The sequence below is a fragment of the Monodelphis domestica genome, chromosome 4, assembly GCF_027887165.1.
Source record: "Monodelphis domestica isolate mMonDom1 chromosome 4, mMonDom1.pri, whole genome shotgun sequence".
Taxonomy (NCBI): Eukaryota; Metazoa; Chordata; class Mammalia; order Didelphimorphia; family Didelphidae; genus Monodelphis; species Monodelphis domestica.
In genome coordinates, this window is record NC_077230.1 from 151669800 (window position 1) to 151684238 (window position 14439).

General features: G+C 38.1%; 1 protein-coding gene across 5 annotated transcripts in view; it reads left to right on the forward strand.

Annotated features, from left to right (window-relative positions):
* Nucleotides 1-14439, forward strand: part of LYPD6 (LY6/PLAUR domain containing 6) — a 164034-nt gene that overhangs the window by 81058 nt on the left and 68537 nt on the right. The gene's annotated exons all lie outside the window — the stretch shown is intronic.

Genomic DNA, 14439 nt, shown 5'->3' on the forward strand with positions numbered 1-14439 from the left:
TCCAGTTCTTAATTCTCACCAGCAACCACCACCCAGTCATAACTGCAGTGTTTTGTGTGTGTATGTGTTTCTTTTCCCAGAGGGTAGAGAGTGTTTTTAGTCAGTTTTCAGTGGTAATTGACTAAGCCAAATGGAAAAATCTCCACACACCACAGCATGACAGAGCTCCCTCCAGCAACATTAAGGTGTGCTCTTCCAGAAAGAGAGCTCTTCCATTAGCTTCAGATTCTCTGCTGTATTTCTGTTTTAACCTCTTAAGTTCTCATGTGAGCTTCTGGGAAAATCATTTTTTCCTCAAGAGGAAATAGAGATTCTTCAAGATGGATGAGGAAATGAGTTCCCTCGTTCTTTATTATATTTCCTATGTTCTAGGCAGTTTTAGAGAGCAGTCTTATTTTATTTTTTTATTCCACAAAGTGAGTAGGGTTCAAGGATAGAAACAGGGCATTGTGGGATAGTGTTAAGTTCCTTCAGCTGGGTCTCAGAAGACCTGGACTCTAGTCTGAGCCCTACTACTAATTAGCTCTGGCTTTCAATAAGCTGTTTGGAATCCCAGGGCTTTGATTCCCTTCAAAAAGTGAAAGAATTAGACTAGATACCCAAATTCTTTCTAGCTGTAATTGAATAGTTTTTATGATACTGTAGGTTATCAGTCAAAAATTGTCTAGTGAGTCAGTGAGTAGCAAGAGAATATTATATTCCGGTTCTCAACTTTTTCTTCTTTTCAATAAATCCACCTCAAGAAACGATAATCAACGATTATCAGCACATTGTCTACCACTTGATTAGTGTTCAGGGGAAAGTCAAATCAAGTCAACTAGTATTTAGTAATCACCTGCTGTTTGCCAACAAGGGACACAGAAAGACATTAAAGCAGTCCCTGAATTCAAGTTCATAATCTAATGGAAAAGGTAAAGGAATTCAGATTCAATTTACCCTTTATTAAAATTTTTTTAAAAATTTAAAAATTAAAAATTAAAATTATAAAAAATTTATTAAAAATTAAAAATCTACCCTTTATTAAAGTAGTCAGTCTTTAGGTAGAAGTTTAATGGATTACTTTTCTTCTCACCTTCCACCCTGCCAAATGTTTCTAATAATAATTTTAATTACTATTAGAATCTGGATTCTGGCCAAAAATATTTCTTTCTTCTTGTTACTCCAAGACCCTTTATAGTTCTACTGTTTCCATTGAATTGGGGTGCTGTGTAGATCATCAATTTGGATAATTCAAGCAAATCCACAAAACAATGTGAAAAGCTTCTGTGGGATTCATTGCATGTCTAGCATGATAAAATAGCATTAATGTTGTATTGGGAAAACATCTTAGAGAAATATCTTTTGAGGTAATATTTTAACGTTTAAAATTAACCAGCTAGGGAGAAAAATCTTCTTATAATTCTAACCTAAGGGCATGGATTATTTTTGTGAGATGTTTACATAGAGTTCAAAACCTATTCTCCATATTTCTAGCTTTACTGAAATTAAGGTGCTTTTCTATCCTCAACTCCCGGATAGAGGCTGATGTCTCTACAAGCCAGGAGACTAAACCTATTTTCTCTAACATTGAGGTTATAGAAATTCATGACCTGAATTAATAGGCAGATAAAAAAAAAAGTAAAAAACTTCAATGACCTGAGGAATAGCTACTTCCTTAACTCTTTCTTTAATGTGGTGGGGAATACCTAAATTAACCTTCTTTCCTTCTTATGTTTGGGAACAATTTTACATCCTCCAAAATGTATTAATTAGTTCCTTAAGCTTTCTAGGGACTTACTGTGGATATTCAATCACATGGGCTTATTTAACAGGCTTTAAAGGTTGATCACAACCTAATTTTTCTCTTTGGGGAAGTAGGGGAGAAGGGATAGGACCATTAAGTACTGGCTTTTAAAAACTTAAGAAATTTTATCAGGCTTGAGACATTTGATCAAGCATTTCCCTTATATTCCATCTTGATAATAATCTCCCTAACCTTTTCTGGAGTGTTTGTGTATTGGGGTGGGGGTGGGAAGAGGGCAGTAGTTATATGAAGAACTCTGCATTATATGTCCCACAGAATAGACCATTGTACCTGTGGGATGTACTGTTGGTTTGTTGTTGTTGTTGTTTTTTTTCTCCCAGCTTTGTTAAATAATGCTTCCCTGAGTTTATTGGAACCAAGGACTCTTGAGAGAAGGGAAGGAAATGCAAGCTATTATAATTCTCTAGTCCCTGCTGGACATGTGAGTGGCTTTAGGGGAAACCGACTGAGAGTATAAAGTTTACAGGATAAGAACTAGATTTTAAAATTTACAAAATTAGAACCAGAAAGGCCAGAATGATCCCAAATGTTAATGAACTGCCTGAGGGAACATCTGTGTATTGTCTGAGTCTTGGCTGGAAAAACTCAAGTCCCTTGTATTTTCACCACAATCACTGAGGCTGAAGAATGGTGAAGGTCATTGGGATTTCGAATTTTGAGTTCTCACCATAATCTGGTTCTCTCTGCCTCTCTCTCTCTCTCTCTCTCTCTCTCTCTCTCTCTCTCTCTCTCTCTCTCTCTCTCTCTCTCTCTCTCTCTCTCTCTCTCTCCCTTTCTCTCTCTCTCTCATCCTTTTTATTGAATATAGAGTTGATAGGCCTCTTATCCAAGGGCTAGAATTGGAGGTGGGCCAATTTCATGTTTCCAATTATTCAGCTTTCTTAATTGTCTTCATTGTACAGGAACAGAGATCACCACAGGGTCCTCTGCTAAATGTTTCTTCTTAACACAAGGTCTGCTTTTAATCAATATCACTCCTGATCATAGGGCTTTAGCTTGGAAAATAGGCTGTAGCCAGTTCCAGAAGGGTTTGGAATACCGAACAGGAGTCAATATAGCTAGAGGCAATAGAGAGCCATAGTTTTTGAGCAAGGCATTGGCAGAGTCAGATCTGTGCTTTAGGAATGTCAAATTTTGCAGCTGTGTAGATGGAGGAAGGATTAGGGGTTAGAGCAGAGATAATGGCTAGCAATGTCAGGGAGGGGTACAACAACAAGGTAGCACAGTGGACAGACAATGGGTCCTGGAGAAATCTGGTCTCAGACACTAGCTGTGGATTCCTGGGGAAGTCATTTAACCCTGTTTGGCTCCGTTTCCTCATCTGTCTGAGTCTTAGAATAACTAGTTGCCTTTATAGCTCATGCACTGGCTCTTAAAATAATGCCTTTCCTGATTCCCAAGAGGTTAGCCCCGCCCCCCCTCTACCTTGTGTATTTGGGAATATATTTTTTATTTACTTAGGTCTTTGTATGTTATTTCCCTTGGTAGATTGTAAACTTTCAGAAGGCAAAGAATATTTTGTATTTATCTATGTATTACCAGTCCCTAGCATAGAGCCTGGCACTTGGTAGGCACTCAATCTTACTGATTGAAAGTTATTAAGATAACTTTGAAAGGTTGTGAAATGGGTTTGGATGACTGTCCTGTTGTTATGGGAGTGCTACCATTTCTTCACTGGAAATTCTTTTTTTAATCCTTATCTATTGTCTTAGAGTCAATACTGTGTATTGGGTCCTAGGCAGAAGAGTGGTAAGGGCTATGTAATGGAGGTTAAATGACTTGCCCAGGGTCATCCAGCCAGGAAGTGTCTGAGGTCCGATTTGAGCCCAGGACCTCCCATCTCTGGGCTTGACTCCCAATCCACTGAGCCACCTAGCAGCCCCTCAGGCTCAAATTTTTCCTCATATACTTCCTGACTTTGTGACCCTGGGCAAGTCACTTTACCCCGGTTTTCTAGCCCTCACTGCTCTTCTTCAAAATTGTTACTTAGTCTCAATTCCAAGACAGATGGTAAGGGTTTTAAAAAAATGGGCTTTGGGGGCAACTTGGAATCATTGAAAGTGCTATGAAATTTACCAAATGTGATTCAGTTCAATCTTCTCTTTCTAATCAACTCTGTGTCCAATTCATTATCCATTTTCATGATGGCAGAATTGTTATACAATAGTGTTGAACAATTTTCTCAAGTTTGCTTGAATGTTTGTTCTTTTAATAATTTTAATATTATATTTGTCCCATTGACAACTTACTACCCCAGCTGAAGTAATGTTGACTTCATTTAGGAAAACAATCTCTAGTTTCTGTTATATGGAACATTAAAATGTTTTGGTTAAAAGGATGTACTATCTTATACTTGTACCCCAAGGAGTCAAATCGTAGGAAGGAAGGTCCTAAAGAGAGAGAAAAAAAAAGGAAAATAGGATAGGGATAGAGATTAATCCTGAGATTTCACTGGTAAAGGGAACTCCCAGGAGAGAAAACACTCTCTTCCAATGCAGATAGATGTCTTCTTTGAAACTTAGATTGCTTTTTTCAGTTACTTAGTTCCCTAAAAGGTTCAATAACTTTCCCTGGCTCACATAGCCATTTAATATGTGCCAGAGGTAGGATCTGAACCTAGCTCTTCTTGTCTTTGAAGCCAGTTTTCCATCCACTATGCCATTCTGCCCTCAAATTGATCAGTAGATTAATAAAATACATCGAGTTGGGACTTAGACTGAAGAAGTTCCTTTTGAAACCTATTTTCTTGTTTGTTTGTTTCTGGAACATTTGACAGGAAAAATAGTCAAGTCTTGTCCTGGACAGCATGGGTGGATTTTAATTCCAAGCTCCCCACGATAGTGGAGTTAGCGTTCTATTATTTTCTCCCCACAGCTTGAGGACCATAATATTGAAAATAAATGGCCCATAGTGACTTTATTTTTTTTTGGACACAAGAGCTACTAAATCATTAGAGCGATGAGTTTAGTAGAAGTAGAAAATTGAGGTTGAGGCGGATGGAGTTTTCCAGCAAAGTTGTTAAAAGCGAAGTGAAGTTCACTGTTCCATTATCTGGACAGCTGGCTGACTTCAGATAGGAGAATGCTTTAAGTAGCTGCCTCCTTGGATGCAGCTTTTCTTGAATTGAACATCAGAAGGATTACGCACAAGTCTGATGGAGATTAAGGGCTCTAGAAACCCATCTTGTTGTTGAGCCTACCTCGGGTTGATCTTCGCTGTGAGAAAAGACCAGAATTAGTCTTCCACTGCTAGACACTGGATAAAATTGTAAAAGTTTTCTAATCAACAGTCTTTGCAAGTTCCACTGGAATCTATTATCATCTATTAGCTTGTGGGGCTTTGAAGTGAAGACTGTAAAAGGTATAACAAATGAGTGGAGGAATGTGGGCTTTCCTTTGCGGAGCTAGTGCCAAAGTGAACTACAGAATGCTTCCTACAGACCTGATGATGGAGGTGGGGGCTGTTACAAAAAGCCCATCTTTGAAACTTGCTTGGCAATCCAAAAAAAAGGTGGGGGGTGGGGGCCCTGTAATCATTGTATGCTGTCATGTTGCTGACTGGAATAACAAGAGTACTTAAGACCTTCTGTTAGAAAAGCCAGAAATAGACATTTTTTTCTTTGACCCTAATTTTCTATGATGTCATCTCATTCCTTTGTAAGGCTGTATGCAGGAAACTAACAGATACCCTAATTTCTTAAGATAGGGAAGGCTCAGAAAGCCATTACTTTTTTTAAAAAATAAGCCCCTTCCCCCCCCCCATTTGAGCCACTGGAGTCCTCCTATTAGCATTTAAAATGACCCTCCATAACATATATTATAGAGGATTGTGATGAAAAGGGTCCGTGTAGATATCATAACACATATATTCCCAATACTTCAGAAGACCTGAGATGTGATGAGTGTGGGGGTCTCCCTCTACTCACACGGCTTGCAGCCCTTCTAGACCTTAATAGATGCTTTCACGAGTTCATGTGTTTCCCACTCACCACCTGATGACAAACATTTTGATGGTGAGCCTCTCCAAACTTATTTAGGTTGTTCCTCAGATAGCCAGCCATTCAATACTGGACCTAAAGTCAGAACAAGTCCTTCAGGTTTGGTTTTTGTTGTTTAGTCATTTCAGTCATGCCCGACTCTTTGGGATCTCACTTGGAGTTTTCCTGGCAAAGATACTGGCATAGTTTGCGATGTCCTTCTCCAGCTCATGAGAAACTGTGGCAAACAGGGTTAAGTGACTTTCCCAGAGTCGCACAACAACAAGTACTGTCTGAAGCTGGATTTGAACTTGAATCTTCCTGATTCTGGGCACAGAGCTTTATCCACTGTTCACACCTCGCTTCTGCAATAAAAATCATATCAAGCCTTTGAGTTTGATAAAACCTTACACATTTTGTAATTGATTGCAGCTGAGGTTTATAACGGTTGAGTATCCCGAATGGGGCCTAGGTCCCCCTCAGCTTTAGGTTTAGTGTGGGGTGTTTGGGGGTCACTCTAATTAAGCACGTATGACTCAAGCCCCCATTCCACTGCACATTTTATTACAGGTCAGGCAAGACCTGAGGCCAAGAGCCAAAATGTTTAATGGGGACAGAATAGTAGGGTAAAGAACAGCAAGACATCAAGCAATGGCATCATGCTCGGCTCCCATTCAAGAATGAATATTTTCTCCCTCAAAAATCTTAGCCAATGGTGAAGAGATGATCTTATATGGGGAAATGGGATGGACAGGGGAGTCAGGCTTTCCAGTTCTGCTCAGCTTTGTCTTGGTCAAGAACGTGGGGATCAGCCGCAGCCTCCTGGGTACACATCTTCTTCACCTTACTTGCTTCACGTGTCGGGCATCTGTTTGCACTTCTATTTTTTTTCTTGTTATATTTATAAAGCACTTTGCATACTTTAAAGTATTATGTAAATACTATCATCATTCCTTATTATGCTTCTTGTAATTACTATGAATAGTTTATTAATAATGAATAAATGATTGCAGCCCCCACCTTGGGTCCACCTCTTTACCCTTCCTAACACTGACAACCATTATAATCTTTTTTAAACTCCTACCAACTAAAAGCCTACCCCTCTAATCAGAGTCATTGCCTGCTAATGTCACCATGCTGCCATATATCCTTTTAAAAATAATGTCCAGAGAATTCCTCCAAAATATTGACACTTTCTGGGCCCCAAGTATTGTGGGAAATGGTATCCTGGGGACTTTTCTCCTTTACCACGGTCACTTTACATCTAATATATTTGAAAACAACTACTCATTTGGCAGGCATCCTCATATAGATAAAATCTTACATAATTTCCTTTTATTTTAGATTGTTTTTTAGCTAGAAATGACTTTTCAAACAATTTAATCCAATCCCCTTATTTTATTAGTTAATGAAATGAAGATCTAGAAAAAAGATGAGTTATGATTGCATATTCAATTAGCAAATTTCCAATTAGATTCGACATCTTCTGACCAATCTAGTGCTTTTGTTGTTGTTCAGTCATTTTTCAGTCATGTCCAACTCTTCATGACCCCATATGGGGGTTTCTTGAGAAGGATTCTTGAGTAGTTTGCCATTTCCTTCTCCAGCTCATTTAATAGATGAGCAACTAGAGAAAGAACCGTGGGAGTAGAAACACAGAAGAAAAAAAAACAACTGCTTGATTACATGGTTTGATGCGGATATGATTGGGGATGTAGACTCTAAATGATCACCCTGGGGCAATGATCAATAATAAGGAAATAAGTTTTGATCAATGATGTAAAACATAGTAGAACTGTGCATTGGCTGGGGGGTGCGGCAAGGAGGGGAGGGAAAAGACATAAATCATGTAGCCATGGAAAAATATTCTAAATTAATTAAATAAAAAATTTCAATTAAGAAAAAATAGATGAGCTGAAGCAAACAGAGTTAAGTGACTTGCCTAGGACCACACAGCTAGTAAAGTTCTGAGCTTGGATTTGAACTCAGATGAGTCTCCTTGATTTCAAGTCCAGTGTTCTATGTATTGTGCCATCTAGCTGCCCTTTAGTGCTTTTTACTGTTATGCTAACCATTCCTCCCTTCCTTTAAAACTAGGTTTAATATTGTTGATATTGAGAGAGTCTGAAGGGTGATGATATCTCTAGTTCTAATGGTTTGGTTGGTTTCTAAGCCAAAGGAACAAGAAGCTAGTAGACTTTACCAGACTAAAATGACTTGCTTTGGTTACCAGCCCAGTAATGGGGTGCCATCTGGGGGACAGATTAGCTATACTTTGAAAGGTTCATGATAAAAAAGTTGGTTATCAGGTGATGAATTTTTTAGGTGACAGGAATTCATGGCACTACTAATTAAGGCACAAATAGGTTGTTATCCTGCTTAGTTAACAGACTCCCTAGTCAACTGCAGTCCCAGAAGTTTTGAAGTATTTGTGGTATAAATGGCTATATATTCATGTAGAACTATTTCATTATCATTATCTGCAAAAAATGCTATATGATATTATTTCAAATGTTAATATGAGAGATGGGTTATCAACAATTGATTTTCAGCCATGTGAGGGATAGAATTTGTTTAAAATTTAAAATTGTTTTGGGGAAGAGCCTATTATCATAATCTGTGAAGCATTTCAGCTCTCTGTAGAACTCCCAAGGAAAGATGACTGAACCAGGAAACTAGTAGAGGAAACTACTATCATGCTATTTGAGAATTAATTGAATGAAATAGTAATACTTTTCCTACAGAAGAAGATAGGAATTTGATCACTTTCTTCAAATATATAAATGATTTTCATACCGAAAAGGAATTCAATCAGTTCTCCCCCATTAGGTCGTAGGGGCAAAGAATGGATAGAATGAAGAGAAGATGCCAGAAAATAGATTTTGACTTAAAATAGTGGAAGACTTCCTAATCGTTACAACTGTCAAAAAAACTGAATGGGCTGCTTTGGTGAAGTGTGAGCTCTGTGCCACTGAAGGTCCTCAAACAGATGCTGGATGATGACTTATCAAGGATGTCATAGAAATAATTGATGCTCTGGGAAAGAGTTTCTACTAGGTGGCTTCAAAGTTCCCTCTGGATCTGAGATTCAGTTGCCTCAAACTCTCAAGCATTCAAAGGTTGGGATGAAGATTTATGTAGATACAATAGCAGCTGTGTTCTCTGGTCACTCCATTTCTCTCAGCTTATTCTGCTCTTGATTGTGAAATGATTTAGAGGGTTTTTTCCCCCTCCACTCTTTAGAGTTTTCATTAGGGATAAGTAAAAATGATACTAAGAAGATGCTCAAGTATTTTCCTGTTGATTGATAGGTCTCACATGGCTGATTATGTGCCATGTCAAGGGATCAATAGTATAGCCTTGGACTCTTGATGGCATATAATATAAGAAAGAGAGAGAGCAATGAAGTCAGTGATGTGTTTTATTTCCCATTTCTCCTTCTGAAGGCTGAGATGCGCACCCGTGCCAAATCCTGGCAACTAAAATCCCTGGGATAACTTATTCAAGTGAACTTGAAGTGATTAGGAATGCCAATGTCCATTCTGATTGGTATGCAGTGGAAAGCCCAGGAATAGAGCCTTGGTGTTTTATTAACTACTTTATGAATACCATATTGAATCCTCCTCTGGCCATGAAAATGCCTGGGACTCCATTGTTATCAAGGTTGATACTGTGTGTATTAATACGATTATTTATAATACTACTTTCTGATACAAAAGGATTTCTCCTTTTTCCCATTATGAGTGCTGATGAAGAAGCTCAGATGTTGCAGATATGAAAGCATCATAAAAATGCATAAAACATTTATTTATCTTAGTTTACTTTTTCTTGGGATAAAACCTACATGCATTGAAAGAGGTAGTAGAGAGGTAGTAGAGGGGCAGTTCAGTGACTCAGTGGATAGAGAGCCAGGCCTGGAAACAAGAAGTCCTGGGGTCAAATCTGGCCTAAGAAATTTCCTAGCTGTGTGATCCTGGACAAGTCACTTGACCCTTGCTTCTGTTTCCTTATCTGTAAAATGAGCTGGAGAAGAAAAAAGGACTCCAGTATTTTTGTTGATAACCCTAAAAAAGTAGTCATGAAGAGTTGTTCACCACTGAAAAATGGACTGAACAAGAATGATGTCGATTCAAAGTGAATTGAATTTATGAAGGTATATTCCATTCTTGATTATCTATACTAAGAAAAAGGATCAGCAGATGAGAAAATCCAGTATTTAAATTTGATGTTGAAACATTGTAAGGAAATTCACTTTAGGGTTATTTTGTCACCCTTTACTCAAAGAGAGCTAACATTCCTTAAACACAACAGCTATCAGTATAGTCACTGAGAGAAGCTAAATTAAGTTTCAAAATCTTCTGGGGCCTTGTTGGTCCTTGATTTCCAAATCTTTAGGGTGGAAGGAGGGATTGGACCAGATAGTTACTGAGGTCTCTCCTTTCGAGCTCTAATTGGCTAAGGAAATCCTTAAGAAAACTTAAATGCAGGAGAATTTGGCTTTTGGACTCATTTACAATAATATATATTGTTGGTCAATTCTGAAGACAAAACAGGACGATATGGGAAATAACAAATTGATTTTAATGAAATGATCTTGAAATCATAAAAGGAAAACCAAAAAATTCCATGTTGGTTTGTATTGCATGTTTCTCTTTAGCAAAGCTGCTATAAAAGATGATAAAGGTAATCTCTACACAAAAATATGCTGGAGAAAGCAATATTCATTTAACTGAATCCTTATTATTTTACACTCTTTAAGTTGAACAACAGCAGGCAAGATTCTAATTATAAATGCAGCTATTAAAAATGTAGTCAGTTTTCATTATTGTTAGTCTGTGGACCACACATAAGACTCTTCATACTGGACATGATACAAAGGCAATTGAGTCCTTTGTCCTAGATTAGTTATCAGGCCAGAAATTTGATTAGATAATACATTATCTTAAGTGTGAGAAAACAGTTTGGCCTTTTGCAGGAAGCCGCTAATTGCCAATGAAAGGCGGTTGAGCGATCTAGCCTCATCTCCCCAGGAAAGGTTAGAAAGACACCCATAAATAAAGCCCCACTAAGGCACACCAATGAATGAATCCCTATTGAAGTGGACATGCCTCGTCGACAGTCAGCCATACCAGCTGTTCATGGGAAATAGCCACAAGATCTATCAAACTTGAGCATCATACTTCTAGCAAAAAGGTAGGGCAAGAAGAATTTGTAGTGACTTTCTAAAGAGAACAAGGTTTGCTTTTGACAACAAAATGAAGGCTAATTTCCACTGTCAGAAGAAACTGTAGAGAGAATTAATAAATCCACTTTTCAGGCTAACAGGAAGAGCAAAATGTCCTTTTTTTTTCTTTTCAAAATGGAAGAAGGTAGAAGAAAGATAACAGTGGGGGCAGGTAAGTGACTCAGTGGTTAGAGTCCCAGCCCTGGCATTGGGAGAACCTGGATCCAAATGTAACCTCAGATACTTCCCAGCTGTGTGACCCTGGGCAAGTCACTTAACCCCCATTGCCTAGCCCTTACCACTCTTCTACCTTGGAACTAATACACAGTATTGATTCCAAGACGGAAGGTAAGGGTTTTTATTTAAAAAAAAAAGTAAGAAAGGTAGCAGTACTATAGAAAGAAACAAGTCTTTGAGTCAAGAAGACAGATTTAAATTTGTCTCTGACATAAATTGGCTGTGTGCCCATGGGCAAGTCATTTTACCTCTCAGAAGGAATTTCCTCATAACAATAAAATCACAGGTCTTGAAAAAAATTTTAATTAAAAAATTTTAAATGGGAACTTTTGAGATAAAAAATAAAGAAAAAATGATTTAAATAAATAAAAAAGGGAATCCTATCTATTTTAGCAGAAAATGTGGCACAAAGGATAAAAATAAAGGCTCACTAAAATCGTGAAGCTCAGGTATAGAGAAGAGGTTTTCCTCTAAAGAGCATAGGTTGGGGGGCAGCTGGGTAGCTCAGTGGATTGAGAACCAGTCCTAGAGACGGGAGGTCTTAGGTTCAAATCTGGCCTCAGACACTTCCCAGCTGTGTGACCCTGGGCAAGTCACTTGACCCCCATTGCCTAGCCCTTACCACTCTTCTGCCTTGGAGCCAATACACAGTATTGACTCCAAGATGGAAGGTAAGGGTTTAAAAAAAATTAAAAAATAAAGAGCATAGGTTGGCACACTATGGAGGAACCTTATGCTCCAAGTAACATAATGTGGCTCTACATGCGCTCTCAGGAAAGAGATCCTCTGTAAGGCTCAGACGCAAAAGGCACAATTACCTGGTGGTGGATGACTCCAGGCTGCCTGGGTAGTGAGGCAACTGTCAAACTGGCTTTAACAACTACAACTTTAAGTTCTGTCTTCCATGGATACTAACCCCCTCCCCCCAGGCTATCAAGCCATTGATAAGCATTTTTAAGCATTTACTGTATGTCAGGCCAAGGCAACTAGATGGCCCAACGATCAGAGCACTGAGCATGGAATTAAGAGGACTTGAGTTCAAATTCAGTCTCAGATACTTACTACCTTGGGCCAATCACTTAACCTCTCTTTGCTTTATTCCACTAAAGAAGGAAATGGCAAACCATTCTAGTATCTTTGTCAAAAACAAAACAAACAAAAAACCTTCATGGATAGTAGAGTCCAAAGGATCCTGAAAAGTCAGACATGTCTGAAGGACAACAATATGCCAGGCACTGTACTAAACGCTACTAAGAATACAAAAGGAAGCAAAACCCCGTCTCTGCTCTCAAAGAGTTTCCAATCTAATATCAACAGAGAACTCCCTAAGTCTTCTGGTGGTTCACCTGGGATAACAATATTGCCAGAAGGAATACAGAAATCACCAACAAGGCTTGTGAAATCCTGGGTAAGAAACTGAGAATGTTAGGGACATCCATCGTATTTTCATCACCAATGGTGATCGAAAGCAAGCACCTCAGAAAAGAGTAAGTTGTTTCTTGCCAGAGATGGGATATACTGAACAAGTATTGGTAAGAATTTGCTTACCTGAATTCATGAAAGTCTAATCAAAAGGAATTTAAGGTAAAGAGGAAAAAAAGGAGAAAACTATATATATATATATATGCCAATCATAGAAAATAGGTACAAGGTAGGAAAAATAGCATGAGAAAAGGCAGTAGAAGATAAAATCCAAGATAGGAGCCAGGAGTAATACGGAGGATCTCAACTATCTATGTACGAATGCATGGATATCATGGATATCAGGAAAGGAGAACAAAAGAGACCAATCTGAATTTATTGAGATTTGTTGGAATAAGACCCATTATTAGAATATGGTTCTGGCAAGGTAGACCATATTCAAAAGAAATAGATGAGGAAAAAGAGGAGGAAAGAGAAGAATAGCATTGCATACCTAGAAGACAGGTGAAGAAATTAGCAACCAGAGATGAGAGGAATCATTGGGAAGAACATATTTGAGTGAAAATCAATGGAAGCAGAAAAAGAAGCAGTATTATTTGAATCTACTATAGGCCTCCTGGACAGAAAGAAGAGTCGTTGAGGTTTGGGCATAGGTTATAAGCCTGACTCAGGAGCATAATACAGTAGTGAAGAAAGAATTACGTTATTCTGGCATTCACTGGAGTGCTCTATCAAAAGAAGACCAATAATAAGTTCTTGGCTTGCCTTTATACTTTGTCCTTCACAAAGGTGGAGGCAATGAGGAGAGGATGTGCTTTTCTGGACCTGAATATGTTGAATAAAGAGGAACTAGTAGAGAAAAATAGAAATTAGGGGAAGAGATGCCTTTCTGTCTTAGAGTCATGATAGATTATAAGTGAAAATGAAAATATGTACCCTAGATTTTGGAAGGATGGATTTTAAAGAGTTTAGGGTAGGGATAAATACAGTCTCAATCTGAAATTCTATCACAGAAACTAGACTAAGTGGGAGAACCTTAAAAATCAAATTCTATGGACATAAAAAAATAATTCTAATATGATGGCAAAAGGGTGAATTGACTAGAAACCTTTGTGGGTGTACAGAGAACTTACTGATACATTCATTAAAAAAAGATGTGAAGAAAATGGGAATAAAAATAGATAAAGCTTTGCTGTGTTACTTTAATAATAGTATCTGAAGCACTGAGGCTCATCATAACCTTAAGCCAGTGAAGGAAACTATGGACAATAGAAATATATATATTTTTAAACCTCTGTTGTGCAAAAGAAGATGAAAGAAAGGACAAAAATTGTGCTCAGGAGACATAGAACAATGATAATAACAGAGAAAAGACAGAACTGCTCATCTCTATATTATTTCTCTTTTCTCTTCTTAGAGAAACTGCTTTTATATTGGAAAAGGTAGGGCCTAAATGGTTAGTAGGGAATTGAAACATAAAATAAGTGAGGAGGTAATAAGAGAATACCTAAATGTCTTTGATACAGTTAAGGCTCCAGGTCCAGATAAACTAAGACAGCTAGGTGGCACAATTTAAGATTGCAGTCACAGAGACTCATCTTCCTGAGTTCAAATTTGGCTTTAGACACATACTAGCTGTGTGACCCTGGGCACTTAACTTAACTTAATCCTCTTTGCCCTCAATTTTCTCAACTGTAAAATGAGTTGGAAAGGCAAATAGCAAACCACTCCAGTGTCTTTGCCAATAAAACCTCAAATGGAGTCAAGAAGAGTCAG